The 20,510-nt window shown below is 55.9% G+C and overlaps 1 protein-coding gene across 10 annotated transcripts in view; it reads left to right on the top strand.

Annotated features, from left to right (window-relative positions):
• CHST1 (carbohydrate sulfotransferase 1) overlaps positions 1-20,510 on the top strand; it is a 90,267-nt gene that overhangs the window by 64,187 nt on the left and 5,570 nt on the right. For 3 of the 10 annotated variants that reach the window (XM_081538320.1, XM_081538330.1, XM_081538321.1), the window contains exon 1: positions 7,542-7,952. The exons of 2 other annotated variants lie outside the window; for them this stretch is intronic. The gene's annotated coding sequence lies outside the window, so the exon portion shown is untranslated. Of the gene's footprint in view, positions 1-7,541; positions 7,953-9,219; positions 9,337-10,392; positions 10,958-18,630; positions 19,116-20,510 lie in introns of those variants that run through there. 5 more of the 10 variants (XM_081538328.1, XM_081538331.1, XM_081538333.1 and 2 more) reach the window with 4 other exon arrangements.

The raw sequence follows: 20,510 nt of genomic DNA, 5'->3' as shown, positions 1-20,510 counted from the left end.
GACCTTTGCCCAGCTGGGCAGCCAGCTGCAGTCTGGCTGGGTTCGAGGAGGGACGACAGGCTGGAGGCAAGTGGAGAGAGGCTGTTTGACTTTGAAACTAAGTGCACTGAAGCATTGGACATAAGAGCTTGGGAACTGGCAACTCAGGCGCTCTTTTATTGTTCAATTTCACTTACTTTTTGAATAAGTGATACACTCCTGTGGGTTAAGAAAAGGGCATATGGGGGAAAGTCTTCCTCCAGCCCGTGTCCAGCAGTGGGGCTTCTCTTGCCAGACGTAACCGTGGTGACTGTGTGTCCGTCCAGAGATGATCTAATCTATGCAGACAGATTGTACAGACAGTATTTTAAAACATGTGTTTGTGTCCTATCTGGGAACTAACGTTTAGTGCATCACTCTTTTTCACTCAACTCTGTATCTTGGTGATCTGTATATAAAGAGCTGTATAAAGCTAAATATATAAAGAGGTATGTAAAGAGCTTCCCTTGTCTTTAATTATGACTGGGTAATATTCCATTCTATGGATGTACTGTCATTTTAAAAAATTAAATATAAAGTTACGTAGAGTGATCTATATACAGCAAAACCCACAGATCTCCAGTGGATGGCACAAGGAAAGTGTGTGTGTGCAACCATGTGACCACCACCTGAAGAGAGAGTTTTGCACTTTCCTGGAAAGTTCCTTTATGCCCCTTCCCAGTTAATACCCCTCTCAAGGAGTTACTGTTATTCTGACATAACTGCACCTTGAGTTCCTTGTCTTAAACACTGGGGTCCTGCTGGAGCTCACTCACTTGTGAGTTGTGAGGGTAACGCAGGCATCTAGGGTGGTGCTTGGCACAGAGAAATTGTCTAACAGAGGACGGAGATCAGGACGATTATAAATAAGTCCCTGGTCAGTGCTCTTTCTCCTGCCTCTGCCTGGGCTCTCCAGTTACCTCCAGATCCCACCGCCTGCCCCCCGCCCCCCAACACACGTTCTCACTCACACACCGTCTAGCCACCGATAGAGACCAAGAGGGTCATTGTGCAAAGCCCAGGCTGCTTGAATGGCTCCATTGTTCCTGGGCTGAGTTCCCAGAGCCAGCCGGTGCAGCACTGACCAGGGCTGGGCTGTGCAGTGCGAGGTACCCACGGGCCGCTGGCCAAGGGCTGACCACACCCGGCAGGACACCCCTCCCCTCCTTCCCCAGAGGGAGGAGGGAAGGAGCCACAGTTTTCCCAGTTGGCCTGAGGGCCGAGCAGGCGGAGCCCCGAGGACACCTTCTGGCTCCTGAAGACCAGGCGCCGGGGTGCCTGCAGGTGGGGGACTCTTGAGCTGGCATCTCAAGTTGGGGGCAGATGAGGAGTGGGGACAAGGTAAGGAAAGGGGACGTGGACACCGAATGCTTTCTTACTCCTTCTCCCCTCCTGGGGTCAATGGATGTGGACAGCCTGGGAGTCTGGAGGAAGTGGCCCACAGGGAACCACCTAGAAGCAGCAGCCCCTCTCTAGGCATCTCATACCCGGGAACTGGCCCAGGAGGGCAGGCCTCATGGTTGCCTCGGGGTCGGACCCTCCCAGATGGAGACTTCTGCATACTGGCACGAAAGGTGAATCTGCACCCCTGCTGAGCTTCTCCGAAATTCCTGGGAGGTGAGGCCTCAGGACAGCCCCAGCATCGATCTCCTGGCATCTACCTGTCTACACCCTCCGATGCCCACCTATGAGACGCAGTGTGGGGCCCACCTTTGCCCTGCTTGTCACCATCTGCCAGCAGAGAATGTGACTTTCTTAGCGCTAGCCAGGGCTGGGGAAAGGACTGCCTTGGGGGCCAACACGAGGTGAGTCCTCATGAGCAAGAAGAAGTGGGGATGTGTGAGGAGTGAGCGGCAGGGGGCAGGACAGGGAGGAGCTGGCCAGGAGACAGGTGAGGGTATGGGGGCCTGGGGAGTAGGGGCAAGGGCTTACCAGATGGGAATCCCAGGCTTCCTTAGGGCCTGACTCCTCTCTGCTTCAAGAGACCAGACTGGCCTTTTCTGGCTGTTCGAGGTAACCTGTGTCCCCAGAGTCTGGGCCAGGGCCCCGGTGGCCTCCCATAGGACCAGGACATGCCCTTAGTTACTTCTTGGGCCCAGACACTGCCCCTCCTTCCTTATTCCTGCCAACTTGGGCACCTGCCTCTCAGAGCTTGGGCCTCTCCACCTGTCCCTGGCCTGGTTCCAAGCCGGACCTCACACCCTGATCTGAAGTGTCCCACCCAGGGGCCGAGGCTTCTGTAGGCAGGAGCAGAAGGGTGAGGCCAGCCCTGCCAGGGGCCCGCCTCATCTGGGCCAGCCTCCTTGGCCATGGTAATGTGGAGGCCTGGGAATGACCCAGGATGCGGGATTTCATTGCAGCCCACCATCCTGCACCGTCCATCCTGCACCGTCCACGCCCGGCTCCCATCGCCTGCCCAGCCCCAGGACCTGTTCCCTGTACTCTTGTTTTCAGATCAGACACAGGGACGCAGCCCATCGCAGGCCTTCTTTCCCATTGCTCAGTCTGTCCGTCTCCCCCATGGTTTTGTGACTGGGTGTCTTGGGGTCTGCCCTGGGTGGGGAGCTGGAGGTGGAGGCCCTCTCCAGGTGACCACAGACTACGAAGGGGCCACCTCTCCACCCCACCAGCAAGGAAGCTCTTGGAAGCACCTAGAGAGACACTGGATCCCGAGAGCGCACCCTCATTTGTCTTCGGTCTGGGCCTCCGGGCTGAGTGCGGCAAAGGCTGCAGAGCAGCTCAGGGCAGATCACCTTCTGCGCTGACCTCTTCCGCAGAGGCTCCTCCTCCAGAGGGAAGCGGCCATCTGGCCTTCTGGGACCTCTCCTTCCTCCCAGAAATGGGGGAGGGGGGGACTTGGGTGACACTTGCCTTGGCAAGATGTGGGCTGGACCGTGTGAGGCCTGAGGAAGGAAGATGGAGCCTGGAGGATGGGATATGGCCTGAGTCAGTCAGCGGAGGATCGAGACAGACCCCCTCCTGTCTTCCACGCAGCAGGCCCAGGAGGGCCGGAGCCCTGGGGTACCCGCGGCGGTCCGGGTAGCGGGTGTGTTGTGGCTTGGCTACCTCCCAGAAATAAATCGCTTCATTCCCGTTTCCTGCCATCCACTAAGATCTGTTGGCATCCTCTGATCTACTTCTGTAACTGGAGGAAGAGGGACTGTCTGTTGGGAACAGGTTCAAGAAGAGGAGGAGTCAGGAGGGAACAGGGCCTCCTCGCTGGCCCCTGGGCTGGCATTTGAGGCCTGGGCTTAGGGGTTGTAGCCACCAGCAGGACAAGCTCTTCACAGAGAGGTTTTGGGAAACTTAGGGTGCAGGTTGTTATGTCTCAGGGCCCTGGGGACCTGCCTAGGACCCCTGTGCTGGGGAGGGTGCTGCTCCTCTGGCCCTAGCAGCCCAAGGACTGGGGCTCTGGGAGCAGCAGGAGTCACCTCTTGGCCTGGCCATTAGCTTCCCCACAAAGGTCAAAACTGGGGAGACATGGTACATGGAAGGGGCACTTCAAGCAGCCTCATGGCCTTTGGCAGGTTCTAGAGCAGAAGCAGACAAGACAGATGGTCAGTGGTGACTGCAGTGGTCAAGCTGGTCTGGGAGGACCACAAATTCCCTTTGAGAGGTTCAGAGACAGTAGGGTGACCTTTCAAGGGGCTTCAGCTTGAGGATCTGACAAGGCAGGAAAGGGAAAGAACAGGAATTTGAGGGTTTTGGCCAAAATGATATATTCTGAATCTAGGAGCTCATGAAGCCTGGTGACCTGTGGGCCTGGTGACCCATGGGGTTCTTATGAGAAAGAAATGGGATCACGTATTCCTAAGGAAGCTAAGGTTCCAGGTAAGGTACTAAAATATTTGTCTTATTTCAACCACAGAGAAGTTGAGGTCCTTTGATTCATCTAGAAGAGGAATTCATCCAGAATAAGAATTCATCTATGACAGGGCAGAATTGGGGGAAAAGAGATAGGTAAGAGACCTTTTCTTCCAAGAGCTGGAGACCCACTCACTTCAACACACTTCCTGTGTGGCCTCGGCTAAGTTGCTTAACCTCTCTGGGAATCAGTTTGCTGATCTATGAAATGAGGGAGTCGGTTTAGCTCACCTCTGAGGCCTCTTCCAACTCTTATCATCCAATGGGCCTCCTCTTTCACATCATCCATGGAGAAACAGGCTTCAGAGGACGAGTCCACGGAACTTTCTCTACAGGTGCTTGAGGCTCTCAGGCCTGAAGTCCGGGACCAGCCAGGAGTTGTCTTCCACGCCCTCGCTGCCTTGTCAGTGTCCCTGTGAGACAGGGCAAATTGAGGATCCCTGCTGCAGATCTTAAATCAGCCTGGGCCATCAATCTCTCGGAACAGACTGAAATAACCAGGTGGGTGGCACAGACTGCCACCGCCTGGACAGTGAGGGATATTAAAAAGCTGAAATCTCAAGCCCCTAGATCCCTTAACCAATTTCCCCAAGCCCCAGGGGCCTGCTCACTAGTTCCCCAGGAAGGCCTGGGGGCTCTGTTTCAGGAAGCCCCTGTGTCTGAGGGCTTCTGAAGGCCCCGACGCCTGCCACCGTCCTTTCCAGCCCATTCAACCTGCCATTCCCCCCTGTAGACACCCTCCCTCGAATCAGGCTGGCAGTGGTGGAGCATCTGAATGGTTAGCAGGTAGAAGCAACCAGCCTGCTTGCTCAAACCCTGGCTCCGCTGCTCACCATCTCTGCACACCCGGGCAAGCTGTTTAACCTGCTTGGCTCTCAGTTTCCTCATCTCTGAAATGGGAGTGCTCACACCTCCTTCATGGAGTTGTTCTGAGGATGAAACGGAGTAATCCACACAAAGTGAATAGTACTCTGCCTGGCACAGGGTAAGACCTTGAATGTTAGTCATTAGTGTTAATCTTCCTATACTATTTCACAAACGAGCTCCATCCAGCGAGCTGCTGCTGCTTCTCACAGGCTCTCCTGCTCTTTTGCCTTTTTTACACCCTATCTATCCATCCCTCAAGCTTCAGTTCAATGGCCTCTTCCTCCAGGAAGCCCTCCCTGAATGGCCCTCTGAGGCTCCATCTTCCTCCGACTTCCAAAGCTACATGTTTTGCACTCAAGTCACGTTTGTAGCAACTGCTTTTGGCTCCTCCACTGGGATCCAAATTCCCTGAGCAAAGGCCTGTTTTCTCCTTCCTCTCTTACCTTGTAGCATCTGCCACAGTGCTGTGCACACAGTAGGTGTTCACAAAACACTCATGCTTGTCAACTGGGATATTCCAGGAAATGAAACAGAATGCCGGTGTTCCCGAGACCAGGTCTTTTGTCTATTTTTAGAATTTAAATAGTCTTAAAAAATTCCGAATTCCACTCCGTCTTTCCATTACAACCCCACCAATCTTTTCATGTCGGCCAGAGGTACATTTCCTTCCTCTCCACTCGAAATACACTAGAATTTGAAAAATGAGGCGCTGGATCTGAGAGGGCAAGATAGAGGAGGTGCTCTCTCAACCCCGACTATTCCTGTCAGGCTGAAGACATGGGGAGGGATTAGCTCTGGGTGAAAGGGAACGTTCTGATGGCTCAGCTCTGGGCTCTTGGAGACTGGTTTTCTAGAGGGATGAACGGGACTTTGAAACATCAAAGTCCTTGCTCCTGGAAGGTCAGCACTCCCACTGGGCATCCCAGAGCTCTGCCACTCCTTAGGGGAGACAGATCTGATCAGCTTGAGGTGGAGATGGAGGCTTGGGGCTACCATCCCGGCCGTGGTGGGAGGAGGGTGGGACATGCTGAGGCCAGGCTGCCACCGCAGCTGAAGAACCCACTGGAAGATGAGCGTGGATAACATCAGATCGCGATGGCTTGACGGGGATCCATTGCCAGACTGGCCACCACTGGCGGCGGGGGAGTTTATCTAATTACAAACTTGCAGTTGTGACCAAGATAAACGACTGTGTGGTTTTGGTGGGCCCCTGGGGGCAGAGGCTTTCATACCATCTGGCTCTGGCGGAGAGAGCGGGTCTCAGTGATCCAAATACTGAGGCCCTCAGAGAAACATAGAGGCCACATCCTTCTCTGGGTGACTGAGTTTAATGTTCATTTCTGGCTACCCGGAACCCCAACCTGCCAGTAGCAGTAACAGCACTGTGCAGTTATTAAGCACTTGGCATGGGCTGAGTGCTTTGCATACATTTTACCATCTAGTGTTCTACAGCAGCCCCGAGAGGTGAGGCCTGGTATCTCCATCTTTTGGGTGAGGAAACTGAGGCGCAAAGAGGTTGCATCCTTCACGCGCATACTCGGCAGACTGTGACCCAAGAGCTCCCGCGCCAACCACTCAACTGCACCCTCTGTGGTTGGGTGAGGAGGCTTCCCTGGGGTGCCTGAAGTTTTCAAGTCACCCATGATTCTCTGGCTATAACTGGAAATCAGAGTTTCAGAGATGGGTGGAGATGGAAGCTGACTACCTTTCCTGGCCTCAGAAGATAACTGCTTGGTCAGAAGCTGAGGAGAGACGGGGGCTCAGCCAGATGAGGACACAGGCCCCCATGGTGGCCAGCCCCTGCACAGGCAGAGCCGGTGGCAGAGCTGCGCTTCCCTCTGTCCCCTCCAGCCCAGGGGCCACAGCTCCCAGGTACTCTCTGCCTGTTTACCCTGCTTCTCCTACACTTCACTCGAGAGGCCAGGGGTCCATTTGTCTTGTCACCAACGAGTCCCTGGTGCCCATGCAAGACGCGGCCTTCGGGAGATGCTCAGTCAATATTTGTGCAAAGAATGAGAGGCCCAGGTGCTCAGCCTGGGGCTCTGGGCTCTGCTGGTGGGTCTCCCTACATAAGGGAGGCAGTGGCTCCAGCTTTCCACCTAGGAGCCCCAGCATCTGGGGGGTAGGACGGGTGGGGGGGCGGGGTGGAGGGCTGGCCTGGAAGAGGGTCCGCCAGCAAATGCACCTTAACGCCTGCCCCCATCCCAAACACTCTGTGGACCCCGCCCAAGAGGTACCACGGCGGGGGGGGGGGCAGGGGCAGACGATTCATTTCCACATCTGAGAAATAAAGGGGGTGGAGGGGCGTGACCTAGGGGTGTGTGCTGAGGTGTTGGTACCAACATATGGTTGGCTCCTGTTCTGGGTTCTGGGGTCCCGGGGCCAGGCTGGGGGCTGCAGGCGAACTTCTGGAGGTGGAGGGGCATTCAGGCAGAAGGCCCTCGGTGATCGCCGCCCCCCTCCCGGGGGCGGGGTGGGGGTGAGTACAGAAAGTGGTGCCAATGGGCAGCCTGCGCCTTCGCTCGCCGGGATCCCAAAACCCGGGCTGTGGGTGTGGCTGCCCCTAGGTTTGGATGGGTTGCACAGGAACCGGCACAGGAACCTCGGGTGTCCCGAGGGCCGGTGGCTGGAGCAGCGCGGGAAGCCAGAGCCGGCAGGGCGGCGCGGGGAGCGGGAGGGCGCGCACCGGCGGGGTGTGGAAGAGCAGGGGGCGGGCGGCAGCCGAGGGGCGGGCGGCTTTGGGGGGGTGGAGCCCGGACCGCAGGGCCCGCCGCTCGCTCGGCGCTGTAGCCGCCGCCGCTGCAGCCCAGGGCTCGGGACGCAGGGCGGGCAGGCGCTCGGCGAGGCTCCGGCGCCCCGAGCTGCCGCGCTCTCGGTCCCGGCCCCCGGCCCCCGGCCCGGCGCCCCCGGGGCTCTCGCGCTCGGGCCCCCGATCCCGTACCCCGACCCGGAGAACGCTCTCAGCTGGCCGAGCGGTCCTGGGCTCGCGCCCCCGGGCCATGAAGAGGGGCCCGTGAGGGGCGCGCGGAGGCGGTGGAAGAGGAGGGAGGAGGGAGGCCGAGGAGGAGGGCGCGGGAGGCGGAGGATGCCGCCGCTGCCGCCGCCACCGCCGCCGCCCGCCGGCCCCCGGCGAGCCTGACTCCAGACCCGAGGATGGAGCCGGCGCTGGGCGCTGCAGCGGCTCCCGGTGCGCCCCCAACCAGGTACCGGCCGGGCCCGGCGGGCCCCGGGGCGGGGGGAGCGGACACTCGCCGCAGCAGCCGGGAGGGGCGCGGGCGCGGTGGGAGACGCCCCTCCGCTCGGGGACAGTCGCTACGGGCGGTGCGGGGCGGGGGGAGCACAGCAGCTTGTCAGGCGCAGGAAGGGGCTTCCCGGGGCCGGCGGCTGGTGAGCGCCGCGATCGCCCTAGCCCTCCCCGCCCCCATTCGGGGAGGGCAGCAAACTTGAGTCGCGCGGCGGCCCCGAGGCGCCCGCTCCCCTCCACTGCGGAGCGCACTCGGGGGCTGCCCGAGGCTCGGCGTCCCGTAGCCTGCCGGGCTCGGGGCTGCTGAGACCCCTGGAGACCCTGGGGTCCCCACGTCTGCACCAACTTTTCAAAACCACGCTGCACGCGGAGACGGGGGCTGTCGTCTGCTTCCTGCCCCTAGCCTCTGCCCCGCACCCGCACCCGCATCAACCACTCTGCGATGAACTGGTCTTGGAGGGGGAGGGGGGAACAGGGGCTGCTGGAAGGTGCAGACCTCCCACGGAAGCCAGAACCACCCGCCTGCTCTTCCCCTCCTGGAGAGCAGCCCCTCCCAGGCACTGGGAAACCCAGAGTGGCCCTGGCCAGGAAGCTAGGGGTTAAAAGGTAAGACCTAACGGTAGCCCTCTGGTGGCACCTTGGCCTGATTTGCGATGCCACAGGGTACCCCCCCAAACCTCCATCCTGTGCCCGCCCCTTCCCAGGGTTACCGCTCCTCACCTCTGGTGCAGCTTTTCTCCTGATGGACTTAAACACTGCTTGGAAGCTGGAGGCGTCTAGGGAGTCCAGGCGCCAGAGAATGGGCTTAGACTTTTGACAGAGAAGTGAAGGCAGTGGGTAGGGAGGTGGATGTCCAGAGGGTAGATAAGGACTGGAGGCAGAGGAGACCTGGGGTTGGGGGCGGGAGGTGGGGCCCTGGCTGGCAGGGTAGCTGCTCTGGCCAGCCAGAGGAGCTGGAGGTGTAAGAGGCAAGCAGGTGGGGTACCAGGTACCTGCTTCAGGGGCTCCTCAGCCCCTTGAAGTGGGGCTGGCTGCCACAGGCAGAGACCTTACTTAGATGGGCAGTCCCTAGGCTCCGGTCCTCAGCAGCTGGGGACACTTAGAGGCAGCACCATGACCCTGCTTCTTTCTGCAAGTGCTCTCACTGTCATGACTCACACAGTGGATTCACCAGGGAGGTATCAAGCCTCCACTCTATTCTCCTCCCCTCCCTCCTGGATCTTCAGGGAGCTGCTGGGGCCTGGAGGGGGTGGATTTGCCCTGGGGCCTTAGCCCCCTGAGGGAGGCCCGGGAGCCTGGTACTGCAAACTTTCATTTGCCTGCTGCTGTCCTGATGTTGGCAGGTGAGGGGCTAGGCCTGGGCAGCGGGCTGGGGGCGGGGGGGTTGGGGAGGTGAGAGGCAGTCTCTGCTAATGGTGCCCCCAACCCCGCTGAAGTTTTGAAATCCTAGCCCCACCTCCTTCCTGGCACATACCATTAACATCCGACCTCACTGCAAAGCAGAAGCACATTTTCCCCCTAAAAATCCAAATTTCCCTCTTTGCTGAGTGTTGCCATGTTTTTGGCTGGAGGGTTCCTCTTCAGCATCTAAAGCCAAGCTCCTCTTGCCGACAAGCTTCCCTCCTGCATGGCCACCTTTGCCATGGGCAGGTCCCCATTAGAAGGGATGTGGGGCCCGCCTTACCTACCTGTTCCCACTCCCGGGGCCCTAGTTCCCGAGGAGTGGTACTGAGGGTGCTGACATAGGGGTACGAGTATACCGGCCACATGTATGCGCAGGAGGTGTGCGTCTGTGCTCCGCTGAGTCTGCAGGGGGCCCAGAGGCCATGCTCTCACTGGGCAGGGAGAGGCTTGAACCTCCTCCTGCCCCCCTACCCCTGCAGTTCCCCTTGCCCACACCCCTGTCTCCCTCCCTTGCCCACTGTGGGTCTCTCTTTACTTTTCCAACTCACTCTGCATTGGGGCGGGGAGAGAGTATTTGATATTCATAATCTGGTTCAGAGAAGGTCCCGAAGCCCTGAGTCACGGTATGGTTTCCATGGAAACAGACTTGTTCAGAGGACTCTGCTTATCGCGGCTGTGGTGGGGGAGAAGGGAAACATATAGTAAAAATTCAGGCTCCACAAGTGTGGTAGGAGTTGGATCAACTCCCTTCATGGGGAGCAGGGAGCAGCTGGGCAAGGGTCTGGGGGTCCTTGTGGGAGGGGCTGCTTCTCCCCACCCACTGGGGTTACCCCCCTCCAACCCCGGGAGCGGCTCAGCTCCCTCTGTGGCTCTTGGCAGGTTCTGCTTCTCCCACGGGCTTTCTGACTAGGTGCTAGGGCTCATGGCCTCGAGCGTATGCCTCAGTCTCCTCTTCTGTGAAATGGGAAAGTAAGAGCTGTTCACCCACCTCATAGGGCTGTTGTGAAGGTCAAATGCGTTACCCCGAGAAACGCACCGGGAAGAAGGCCGTAGCGAGTGTTCAGTGAGCACCATTAATTCAGGGTGTTGGAAGGGTACTGCCCCTGGCGGTGCATTCACCTGGATCCACCCCTCTGTGTCTGGCAAGGTGGTCTTGACATCTGGCAGGGCTGGCCTCCTGCTTCGTGTAAGAGCCTCCCCAGCAACCACCGGTACACCCCCAGCTGGGAACCAGCCATCCCGTCCTTCCTCCCACGGAGCACATGTTTAGGTGGCTGAGGGCCTGAGCACCGTGCTAGGGAGTCCTGGCTCCCGTTCAGACCCCACCTGCCTGGGAGCCTTGTGGGAACACATCCTCCCAAGTCCAGATAGCCGGGCAGTGTCCTGCTTCGGCCCCCTGGGTCTCTGAAGACGGAGAGAGGAGACTGGAGCGAGGGCGACCTTCCCGGATCCCGGAGAGGTGGATTCACCTGGCTGGAGAAGCATCTCCTGGTGATCCACTGAAGAGGAATCAGGAACTCTCCAGAAAGATAACAGATGCTGGCCTCCTCATCCCCGCAGGTTAGAACCTCTGCTGCTGATGTGTGCCCAGCACGCCCTACAAGTCTGGATTGGCTCTGGGCTCCAGCCCAGCAGGCTGGGAGACGGGCGCCTGCCTACATCTGCTTACCCCAGCAACCCGCGCCTCGGCAGTGTCTGGGCAGTGGCTCGAGGCCACTCTGGGCTCCAGTGATGGCCCAGCCAGTCTCCCTCACTGGCCCGTCTTTCAGTTGCTGCCCTCCCCTCCCTGGCCTGCAGACAACCCCTCCTCCTCTCCACTTCACTGGTCACTGTCTCCTCCTTCCCTCCCATAAGGAGGGCATCCACTCCGAGCTCCCTAAAGGCAGTCCCTGCATCAGTACCAGCTCTCGGAGCTACCGCTCATCCTCCACACCTGCTTGCTCTTCCTTCTGTTTTACAGATGGGAAAACTGAGATCTTTGGGCTTTGCCAGTCAAAGCCATCACTCAAGCTGGCCGTGGCTGCCCCCAGCCCCACCCCAGCCCTGGGGATGTTCTTCCCTCTTCCCTGACAGCTCCAGGTGGCCCCAGAATCCCTCTGCCCCCAGCCCCCTCCATGCTGACAGTTTCCTGCCTAGGTTCTTCCCCCAGGTCTCTCTGGACAGCTTTGCCATTCTCATTGGTGTTCACAACACCTTCCAATTTAATACCCTCTGCAAATTTCATTAACGGACTGTTTACTCCCTCTCTCAGGATCGTTAATGAAGATGTTAGATAAGTCTTGGGAGCCCTGCCTTCTCTCCCGGACTCTGTCCCTCAGCTCCTTCCCCCTGGGCTTGCCTCCTCCACCTGGGACTCTTGGGACCTGCCCCTTCTTGCTTTCAGCCCCATGACAAGTGCTTAGGGCCAAGTCTGTTTGAATTAATTTTGTAAGATTACTTGAGGCGCTGTATCAAATGCTTTGCTAAAAATCAAGATATATTACCCTGCCTACATTTCCTTCATCTACCAGTCTTGTAATTCTATCAAGAAAGCTATCAAGTTTGTCAGGCATGATTTGTTCTTTATAAATCCCCACGGTACCGCGTGGGGCACAGAGTTCCCGCGTTTTCTAAATGTTTAGAGATTCTCTCTTTGTGTTTGCTCCTTGATTAGAGCTGGAAGGCCATGGGATGGGAATTGTCGGAAACACTCATCTCTTCCTCTGGGACAGAGAACAGAGCACAGTCCTCCCCTTCTCTGGGTCTCTGCCGGGGGAAATGAATCATTTAGCACCCACTGCGTCCTTGCAGGGTGCTGAGGGCCAAGATGGGTGAGTGGGCAGAGGGCCTGGCGCCCTCCCTCAGGGATTCTGTCGGCAGATGAAGATGACAACAAGTCTGGTGCTGACATTTCAAAGGTGCCACGGAGTGAGTACCTTGCACAGTGCACTAAGAAGATCACCGTAACATTAAGAGTGTTACGTTCGGGATCTCATTTCAGGGAGGCGGGTGATCTCCTCTCCCTGGGTGCCTGGGAAAGTCCTGTGAGGGTAAAAGCCTGCCCTGCATCCAAGGTCTGGGTCTCAGCCTCTGTTGCGTTGCTCCTGACCTCTTAAGTGTGCCTTAACAGGATCAGGAAAATAGCTGGGGTGGTTCAGACCACGGGTTTTAGGGGGTCAAGGAAGGAAGGTACATCTTTAGGGAGAAAGTCAGACAGGTGAGGACCTTGCTTTATATGCCCCTCACACGTAGAACCCTGTAACCTGCATCTGGTCCCTCTGCCACTTCTCAGCACGCCGCTCAGCCTCAGTGAGCCTCGGGCCCTCACTTGTGAGATGGATCCTCCATGAGCAGTTACCATCATGCCTTTTTCTGGAGGCCCCTGTTGATGGAGGGGCAGAGGTGCTCACCTGATTGTCATATTACCCATGAGCGGCTCTCCCCAACACTTCTCATCCAGGAGACAGACAACTGACAGATTGAACTGTCTGGCATCCTTGGGACCAGCTGGGGGCTGGTGGTAAGTTCTGGGCTGAGGGACCAGGGGGACCTTCTGGGCCTTGAGCCCAACCCTCTGCCCCATTCCCGGCCATTTCAGCCCAGGTGGTAATAAAGACATTTTTGGTGTCCTCTTGGCTGCATAACATTTGGGCATTTCTGGCCTTGCTGGCCGTGAAACCACCCCCTCCCCCACCTCTACTTGTCTACCCAGAGCTAGAGCCCCGGAGTGGGGGGCAGAGTGTGTTTTGGTTGGTGCCTTTCTGCACATTGCCCTGCACCCTCCACATGCTCGCACCATTATTTATTCTAATCTTTGTGATGGGCTTCTCTTTGTCATTCAGCTGGGGAGGGGAGAATCCCTTGGGAAGCGGTGAGATGGTGCCCACGCATTTGGTGTGCCAGGAACCAGGCAGGAAGGGCCGCAGGCAGCCCGTGTCCCTCCAGCTGACACAGCAGGAGCCTGAACCTTGGAGATGGCCACTCGGTGTTTGTTGGGTGAACCCACTTCTGGGTCTGGGTGAATGCTGAGGTCAAGGTTGGCACCGGTGTGTGTGGGGTCCTAGTGGCCACCTTGGCCCTGCCTGTCCCCTCTAGTGTCCAGGTACTGGTGCTGATCCATGCTCCTGGGTGTGGTCTGGGGATTTAAGCTTTGTGGTTAGGGCCAGGGCTTCGGGGTCCTCGGAGCTGAGCTTGAATCCTGGCCCCACCAAGGACGAGCCACACACACTTGGACAAGTTCCCTCACTTGTCTGAGCCTCACGCTCCTCCTCTGTGAAAGATGGCAGCAATACCTGTGGAAAACCCCCGTTTGATGGGAGCGAAGTATTGAGAGGGTGACAGGCAGGAAGGCCAGGGGTCTCCAAACGGAGGAAATAGGCTGCAAGTGTCAGACATTTTTTAATCTCTCTCTTGAGTGGCAGGAGGAAATAAATTACAAGTGTCAGACTTTTTTCGCCTTCTCTATACAAATTTAAAAAGAGGTTTCTTTTAAAATTCTGTGTTGCCATGACGACACCTGGTTCCACCTGAACTTAACTTTTCTCAAACCTTGAGCTAACCAATGCGTTTATCTTATGGAAATGTTTTGCTTAAGCTATGTTAATGAGCTATGTATTTACCCTAGACTCTGTCTTCAACTCCGTTCTGCCTAAGACTCAGAACCAGTATGTTTTACTTGACAAACCAGTATGTTTTACTCATGCAAATGTTCTCTTAAGCTATGTTAATGAGACTATGTCTTTGCTTGGAAACCTGCCTTTCTTCAGGATTCATGTCAATCGTTTTATGGCCCGGGACAACTCACCTTGTGCCAACATTATCTCAAAATGCATGTCTTGGGTGAGGGGCCTGGTGCCAGTCTCTGAGTTTTGAGACATTTCCTGTCTCTAATTAGCAGCCTGTTAGTAGCCATATAACATCCGGCTAAAGACTAGCGGGGGGGGGGGCACTCTTTCTGCCCCCTTCTGATGTCTATGTCAGAATATACTTTAATAAAACTTTATTACACAAAAGCTCTGAGCGATCAAGCCTCCTCACTGGCCCCGGATTGAATTCCTCTCCTCCGGAGGCCAAGAATCCCAGCTCCTCTCACGGCTCAGCAACAACCTTTCAGTACCCCCGCCATCCCATGTAATAGCCCCAAAGCTCAGGTGAGCTTCCCCGGCGCCCACCCTCCCTCCCGTACCCCCAGGGGCCAGCTGGGCCTCATGCAGGTGGCCCGAGACGGGAGACTCCAGGATCCGGGGACAGATGGCCCCCCTCCCAGCCCCTTGGGCAGCAGCGGCCTTTGCTTTAGCTCCTGTTGGCTGTTTCCCATCCTTGAGGCCGGGAGGAGGGGCCAAAGCCCCCGGTATCCAGGGGGCGGGGCCTGGGTACTATTCCGATGACGACTCTGGCTGCTGGGGAGGGGCGGGGGGACAGGAAACTGGGGCCTTTCCGCCCGGTGTGGGTGCAGAGGGTCCCGCCTACCACAGGCTGGGCTGTGGTAGGATCAGCCCGAGACAGAGAACTGGGCCCTTCTGACTCATCCCTCCCCCGCGAGGAGTCGGAAACACTGGGCCCGTGCGGCAGGAGGTCGATCACTCGCCCCACTGCTGGGGAAAACTTGCCTCAGGTCGGGCGGGACCCGCTGACTGGCAGGACTGTAGGGAGCCTCTGCAGTCTGAACAACAAGGGTCTCCAACCTACGCAGGTGATGAGAGCTTCATGGAGGAGGCTGTGGCACTGTTGTAATTTCCTTGAACATTTCCAGGCAGCTATTGCCTATTTGTACGTTTGAGTTGTTATTCAGTCGCTCAGTCGTGTTTGACTCTTTGCGACCCCACAGACTGCAGCATGCCAGGCTTCCCTGTCCTTCACTGTCTCCCAGAGCTTGCTCAAACTCATGTCCATTGAGTCGATGATGCCATCCAACCATCTCATCCTCTGTCGTCCCTTCTCCTCCTGCCCTCAGTCTTTCCCAGCATCAGGGTCTTTTCCATTGAGTCGGCTCTTTGCAGCAGGTGGCCAAAGTATTGGAGCTTCAGCTTCAGCATCAGTGCTTCCAATGAATATTCAGGGCCAATTTCCTTTAGGATGGACTGGTTGGATCTCCTTGCAGTCAAGGGACTCTCAAGAGTCCTCTCCAACACCACAGTTCGAAAGCAGAGCAGTCCCTCAAAATCATGCCCAGGGTTTTAGTGAATCCCGCTCTGTGCCCAGCCCTGTGCTAAGCTTCATCAGCTTTCTGTCTCACAATCCAAATATTCGAAAGATTCTTTGATTGTCTTTCCCATTTCGTAGATAAGGACAGCTGAGGCCTATGGAGGTGAAATGCTCTGCTCAAGGTAAAGCATCAGCAGTAGGAGTCAACCCAGCCCTGACTGGTCCCACAGCCAGGATGTCCAACCTCCATTCAGCCTGCCTCCTCCCATGCCTATGGGGAAACTTCTCAAAGAGGCTTGGGACACCATGCATGTCCCAGGATCAAAACATGTGGATATTGGAGTGACCTGCTCTGGAGACATCAGGGCTCATGAGAGATAGCCAAGCCTCTCTGCTGATGGTGAAAAGTTGGTGGATGGTCATCTCTAGATGCTTGTCTTTGGAACCATGATTATGAGAACTTGCCCTCATTGGAGGTGCCTGAAGGATGTGTGTACTGGTTCCGTGGGGTCTGTGGATAAGCCATGAGGCCCAGGGACTCAAGAGACTGTGTGCGAAACACATGTTTAGATTGGTGTGGATCTGGAGAGAAGGACCATAGACCTTACAGGGTTTCAGATTGAGGGGGCATGACCCTAAAGAGAAAGAAGCACTGGGGCTTCCAATCACCCCTGGGCTGACCCAGACCTCAGAGGCTGAGTCTGGACACAATCAGATCACCTCCCCCCAAGGCTGCACTGGCTGAACTACATATGGGCGTCCTGCTCACCTTGAAGGTTGTTCCAGGACACAGCACTGCTAAACTTGTCCTTGGACTTACTAGGTGTAAGGTCTTAAGGACAGTGGTACCTACTCAGGGCTCTTGAGAAGAGCCTTCTGGAGAAATCTTGTGTTGGATTCAATAACAGGAATAGTTGGGTATCTCTTGAGCAGGTGATTTAATCTTCACCTCATGGATCCTATGAAACACATAAATGAAGTATTTCCCTTTTCTCATTGGCTGCCAGGTAACTCTGACCTGTCTGTGTAACCCCATGGCTGTTGTACACTGACTTGGCTCCTCCTTCTTTCAAACTTTCATACCCCTGTTTTCCCCTTGCTTCATTTTCGTCACATTATTTTCCTTAGGAACAAAAAACTGCTGTTTTATGTGTTCTAGACTTAACTAAACAAACATCTATGGTGGATCATCACTGGCTACTGCAGACACAGGGATTAACATTTCCTTTCTGCAGTCTCCATTTCAGAGGCCGGTTTGCCAACTCTGTGCCCCCCCCATCTCTTCCCCCATCCAGTTCCCTCTGCTTCTTGCTCCAGTTTCTGGGACCCCAGAGCCTCGGAGCTCCTCCACACTGACTCCTGACTCTGGTGAGCTGTATCATCTGATACAATAATCAGGCTTTTCCCCTCTGCTTCTCCTGTCTTCCTGGGCTTCACAAAAGCAGGGGAAAAAGGAGCAAGGAGCAAAACGGGGAGGGGAGTCATTTCCCCAACTGGGTCTTAGCTGCTCTTCCCAAAGCCTCAGGTCCTCCTTTTGAGGTCTCCCCCTTTTTCAGCTCCTGTCTTGTCTCAGCAGCCCCAGGTGATGTCTGTCTCCCGCCTGAGCAGACTGAGCCCAGTTTTTCTGGCCGAAAGATGGTGAATGCAACCCTGGTGCCTTGGAAATGCTGGTGGAGAGAGCCGGCCAGCAGTGCCCTGGGGACAGAGCAGGGGGCACAGTGAGACGCCAGTGCCGGGTTTTAGGGCCCCACCCTGTCATCAGTTGCCCCTCCAGTTCCTGCATGAGGTGGCTTCTCTCTCTTCCCCAAAGTTAATAAACTCAAACTGAATCAACATGCTCAGTATAAACTGTGCCTTCCTCCCACCCATCTCCTAGCTCCTCCCACCTGGCAGCTACAGTTAGCTGGTTCAGTGCAAGTTCTTGTGGTTGTTTATGCATAGATTCAAATAAATGTGTGTGGGTATATATATATATATATATATATATATATATATATATATATATATATATATATATTCACATACATTCCCTTTTAAAAAATGAGAAATGGTGGCACACTATTACCCATGTCTTTTCTGGCCCTAGATTTTTATTTATTTATTTTTTTTACTTAATGTATCTTGGATGATGGTTCCACCTTGGTACTTACACATCTGCGGAGCCTTCTCTGATAGAATCGGTTAAAAAGAAAACGCTAGGGTGGGGGAGAATGTTAATAATGAAAGGGTTAAGTCTCTAGGGAAGAGAAGGGATGCTCATGGGTGTGTGTTAGGAGGTTTAAGAGCCTTCTAATTGTGTGTATAAAACTGTGGGCACAAATGGATCTTCTGGGAAGAGGGATTGTGTCTCTCCAAGGGGGTCTGTGACCCAGAAAAGACAAAGAACCACAGCATTGGGTCGCGTGGATTAAACACAGCAGGAGGCAGAGGTTGGCTCGTCAGAGGGCAGTGTCCCTTGGTTCTTGGGCCTCACCGGGACAGCCACAGATCGGGCTGAGACAGGGGCAGAGCTGCCAGCCCTGGTAGCCTCTTGGAAGGTGACTGGAGCCTTCCCACTTCCGAAGGAGGGTCCCCCATCCTTCAGGGAGGGTGGTCCTGACCCTGGGGATGAAGTCCAAGGGCTTCCCGGGATCGGACAATTCCAATGGCCAGACCTGGGAAGCCCTTAAGAGTCACTGGGTTTAGGGAAAAACCGAGGCACAAAGAGGCCAGGGGGTGAGTCCAAGGTCACTAGCCAGGGGAATGCAGAGCCTGTGGGTCTCTCCAGCCTATGACATTCGGTGTCCCTTCCTTGCTGGAGCTAAACCAGACCAGGGAGCCGAGGCCCTCCAGATGCTATGAGGCTGCCTGTTGCCGCCTGCCTCTTGCTGTGTGGGTGAGGGAAGAGGGGAGCACAGAGCAGAGCCCGCAGCCCGGGTGGGCGTGTCATCCCCCCACCTCGCTGCTCCTGCAACATCGCCTCCCCGCCGCCTGCCTGCCTGCCTGCGTCCTCACACCAGACTGCAGCCAACCAGCCAGGAATTCTGAACCCAGCCGAGACGCAGCGCCAAGGGGCGGCACTAAGGGATGTGGCCGCTAGAGGGCAGCAGGGAAGCCACTGCGGCGGTTCCGCGGGAGAGAGCCCGCCGGCGGGGCGAGCGGGGAAGGCAGGGGCTCCGGGCAGAGCCTGCCTGGCCGGGGTCTGGGCACGGCGGTCAGCGAGAGTGTCTGCCTCACCGTCATCGTCAGTGCTGACGCGTGCTGAGGGACCTCCTTGAGACGGAAAGCGCACAAGACATTAATGACGATAAAAGTAACAACACTTACTGAGCACTTCCTCCTCGCTAGACACTGTAGGAAGTAATCAGTCCTAAAAAACAGCCTGGTTAAAATTATCCTCGCTTCTTAGGTGAGAAAACCAGAGGTCCAGGGAGACTGGGGGAAGCTGGTCATCCACAGGGCTGGTGCCGGAGCCAACGTCCCAAGCGCAAGGCTCTACCACATTATACGCCTGTTCACATAACCACCGCTACGGTTATACGGGTGGGGAAACTGAGGCTCAGGGACAACGAGTGAGTCGCCCAGGCCCGCGCGTTCTGCTGAGTGACAGGTCCGGGTAGGTGCGGTTTCATGGCTTGAGCTCTTAGCTCTGAATTCTAGTTCTCCCACGTAGAGGTGTTTCCCACTCCCATCCTGTACCCTAATTTGAAGGTGGCTGGTTCCAAAGTTTGAACTTTCCTTAGAGAGTGGGTGACTTCCAGGAGAAGTTAGATTCTGGACACCCACGTTTAAGGCTTGCCTGGATCTTGACTCGCCAGAGGTGGAGGGAGGCCAGGCCAGAGGCTTCAAGAAACTCAGGGCTGGCGTAGAGGATGAGGGTATTGAGGGTATCCCTTGCAGTGGCCAGAGTTCCCCTGGGAACAATGGGGCTGGGCCTCAGGGCCTCTGGTTTCCAGGGCAGTTGCTTCCAGCATACCAAGGACGCCTGGTTCTGCCAGGCTGGCAGGAGAGCAGGGGCATTTCTAGGAGGGCCTGACTTCCTCCATCTTCCCGTTCCCATGCCCTGGCTTTGCCCTCCTTGGGGGGTGGGGTGACAAGGGGCTGGCCTGCCTTCAACATCTTCCCCTCTCGGATGTCCAGGTTGCACCTTGTAAATCTGAGTCCTGCTTTTTAAGGGATTTATGGCATCGCAATGATGCTTTAATTCCTTCTGATTTATTGGCAAAGACAGCAGCTTCCAATCCTGGCCTTACAGTTTTTGGGGGTGCTGGTGGTTCTGGGAAGTGAGGGGAAGAAACTTAAAAGGGTTTCCTCCTTGAAAGATGCTCATCTCTAAAGAAAACCTTGGGTGAATTGTTTCTGGAACTGGAATCTTAAGAGTTAAGGGAGGTCTTTTTAAAGCTTCCGTTTCCTGTCTTGGTGAGGACCAAAGGGTGTTGAATGCAGTGGAAGAGGGAGTAGGTCAGGGAGGAGATTTTGAGCTTACCGCCTGGCTGGAATCCTGGCTCTAAGCTTGGAGAAGTTATCTAACCCTACAGAACCTCAGTTTCCTTATCTGTAAAATGGGACTATGACCCCACAGGGTTACTGTGAGCACTAGATGAGCTGATGCCTGGAAAGGGAGCACATGACTGGGAGAAACATAGCGAGTGCCCAGAAGTACTTGCTTTCCTTCGTGTTATTTTACCCATAGTTCTCAGAACAGCACCTGGCTCATGCTAGATAATAATATGCTTGTGAATAAATACAAAGGAAATATGGCCGAATGAAACAGCACGGCTGCAAAAGAATGGACTCCTGAATAACTTAAAAATATTACTCTGCATGAATATTGGTGACTTTCCCTGCCTGTTCTTTAAAGATAGCGTTCGTTCACATTTGTCTTGGGGCACTTGGGTAGGGTGGGCCTGCACTCTGCATGGGCCGGGGGAGGGTCACATATAAAGCTGAGAAGCTGTTCTCTGTGGGTCCTCTGAGCAAGCCAGCTGATGGAGACAGTGTCTTCTGCTGT

The sequence above is a fragment of the Giraffa tippelskirchi genome, chromosome 11 (assembly GCF_054371585.1).
Source record: "Giraffa tippelskirchi isolate mGirTip1 chromosome 11, T2T-mGirTip1v1.2.pri, whole genome shotgun sequence".
Lineage (NCBI taxonomy): Eukaryota > Metazoa > Chordata > Mammalia > Artiodactyla > Giraffidae > Giraffa > Giraffa tippelskirchi.
The sequence above is the reverse complement of the archived record's forward strand: the minus strand, read 5'-3'. Positions and strand labels throughout refer to the sequence as shown.